Source organism: Manis javanica, chromosome 7 (assembly GCF_040802235.1).
Source record: "Manis javanica isolate MJ-LG chromosome 7, MJ_LKY, whole genome shotgun sequence".
NCBI lineage: Eukaryota > Metazoa > Chordata > Mammalia > Pholidota > Manidae > Manis > Manis javanica.
This window is the reverse complement of record NC_133162.1, coordinates 103,531,810-103,534,632: the sequence shown is the minus strand read 5'-3', so window position 1 is coordinate 103,534,632 and position 2,823 is coordinate 103,531,810. Positions and strand designations below refer to the sequence as shown.

At 42.9% G+C, this 2,823-nt stretch overlaps 1 long non-coding RNA gene across 1 annotated transcript; it reads right to left on the bottom strand.

Moving 5' to 3' along the window:
- Window positions 1-361: 361 nt before the first annotated feature.
- LOC118972194 (uncharacterized) lies at window positions 362-2,099 on the bottom strand. Its single transcript, XR_005061037.2, has 3 exons — window positions 1,968-2,099; window positions 605-735; window positions 362-497 (listed from the first exon to the last, which is right to left on the bottom strand). It is a non-coding gene; the product is annotated as an uncharacterized lncRNA (long non-coding RNA).
- Between the last annotated feature and the right edge of the window lie 724 nt (window positions 2,100-2,823).

Here is a 2,823-nt window from a genome sequence, read left to right as displayed (position 1 = left end):
TTGCTTTCATTTCTCTTTCTCACTCATTGGTGATGCCTATTCATTTAAGCTTCTATTATATAACATACACCTTTTTGTACAGCTCACTGTGTCTCAATTAAGCTTTAGCAGCCCACCAGAAAGCCTCAAACAATCTAAAGGTTTTCCTTTTATTCCTTTATCTTTTCTGACACCAAACCTAAGCCATCTATCAGTGCTTTATACTCAGTCCCTGAATAGACATTTGTTACCTAGAACTTCTTTCCCAGTTTCCCAGAGTTTTCAAAACATTCACTGCCCCTTGAAATACTTTTTAAATCCAAAAATATAGACCTTTCAGCAGGAACTGATACTGCCACAATGAAACCATTGATCACTTGGATTTTTATTTTTGAAACATCATCAGACATTGGATTTGAACAGAAATGGGAAATTCATCCAACTTATCAGGTTTTGCTCCATGACAGGTTGTCATTTAATAGGTAGCAGGACAGAATTTTCTCCAGGCATCAGGAGTCCTGAAACCAGAGGGAGAGTCATTGCTAAGATTTTATGGCTGCACATTATCTTTGGGTGAGCTGATGAGCATATAAAAATAATATAAAAAACTAGAATTTGAACTTACATTTTTGGGAGACAGTAGGATAGACTGGGAAGCTTATGAACTTGAGAAGCAGGTTGTGTGTGCTCTGGTCCAATGTCTTTATGTAAGTATTCCAGGTCTCATTTTGCTCTTCAGTAAGTGTCCCATGTGTCCTTTGAGCAAATAGAAAGGAAAAAAAATCACAGGATCTAATGCAGCATCAGACTTTGCATTTTGTTATCATATTTTCTTGGTCTCATTTAACAGGGAAGACTTACCCCATCTTTTTTCCACTTTGATGATTAGACTCAGGTTTTGCATTTTTGGCTGGACTGCCATGGAAGGGAAGCTGTATCCTTCTCTATGCACCAGATCAGGAGGCACTTAATGGCCACATCCTGGCAATGGTGACATTGATTTGGACCACTTGGTAAGATGGTGACTTCCAGGGTTCCCTTTTGTAAAATGATGACATTTCCCTTCTTCATTAGTAAGTAACTAATGAGGACATATTTTGACACTATAAATATCCCATTTCTCATCACAGTTTTACTCAATAGTTTTAGCATCTGTGTCCATTCTCTAGGAGACACTACTGTCTCTAAGATTCTTTGTAATTTAACTTTTATCCTGTCAAGTGTATTTCACACACCATTTTGTCACCACTAACCCACAAGCTGTCAGCCTCCTGAGGGCTGGGACCTTGTCTGTTTTGTTCACCTCTATTTTCAATAGGCCTAGAACAGTGCCTTGCAGATACGAGGTGCTCAGTTTGTTCAAGGAAAGGAATGTTTTTTACCAATACAGTGATCTCATGGGAGTTCAAGCTCAGGAACAGTTTCTTGCTGGGCTTCCTGGAGGTGAGACGTCTTAAGTGAGCAATGACACAGCTTCAGGGAGCAGCTTACCTATGCCACTCCGCACATCTGCCATTTTCTCTCCTTTCTCCTCACAGCTGCCTCCTACCATTTACTTGAACGTGACCCCTAATATTTCCACAAGTCTGCCTCATGATACTTGCGGGTTGGTTTCTGCAGCTTGAAGCCCTGTTGTCTCTGTCCTTCAATTCTCAGTTCCTAAGAGGTGAATCTGACTGGCTGGGCTCATCTGCTGCAATCTAGCCTGCAATGGGAGTTTTGTTAGGTGACCATACTTGGGCCAGTCAGCTGTGGCTGGGGTGGGCAGAAAATTCACATAGCACAACACCTGGCTTTTTAGGGAGTGGGGCTTTAGACAAAGCAGTTTTCTTTAGACAAGTGTGTGAGCCAATGAGTAGACAGGGAATGACTGGCATGTCACTTGCAGCCCCAGCAAGTAAAAATGGCACCAACTGAAGAGAGTTTCATAAAGGGACTCTTTCAAAGGTGTGAGCAGGGCATAGGGATACCAGAGGGGTAGTCAGTACCTGTGTCTGGAAAGCCTGAGACGTGAGGCAGAGAGCAGTTTCCAACTCAGAGTCAGTAGGGGCTCCCGGAGCTGTTCCCTTCCATAGGTAAAGGGAAGAATCTGCTTACAATGACTGCTAAGCAAGAGCAGGCGACATAGAAGAGACACTCTGGACTTTCTCTCCTCCCCGCCTCTGCTGCCTGGCCAAGGCTCTCATTAACCAAACACTGCTGGAAGCCAGAGAGCAAGGACACCATTTGGTTCTGTCCATATAACTGGCCTGTGGGGGCAGGGAAGAGGACGGAGCCAGGGACAGTGGATACAATAGGTGAATTGAGAGAGTCGGTGCGAAGAGCATTGCCAGTTCAAGGCAAGGGGCCGAGGCAATGAATTTTCAGTTTCCCAGAGGCAGGACTCACACCAGAATTCAAGTCTCCTATTATGCAGGAATACTTTGAAAGCCTAAGAAGAGTACTTTGTTGAAAAGAGATCTCTGACGTATGTATATGTTAATAACTTATCCTCAATTGGATTATTGTGGGTGCAACTAGAGTCTCCTCAGGTATATATAGTCCAAGATTATTTACGTTTTCAAAGGCTGCTCTGACTCAAATACCATGCTCTAAACTTGTGAAATTGCTACCATTATAGTCACACTTTTGAATCAATGCAAAAAAATTCAATGAAAAAGTATTTCCACATGTGGGTTTGTGTTTATGTATATATGCCCACCTGTGGATTAGCCATGGATACCTCAGTAAGAGTCCGTTTATTACTCCTATTAGATGAAATGCTCAGGAAAGTTGGGCACGCAGGGCAGTGGAGGAGAGATGTAATGGGAGTCGTGGGAGGCACTGCACTCGGAGAGAGGACGT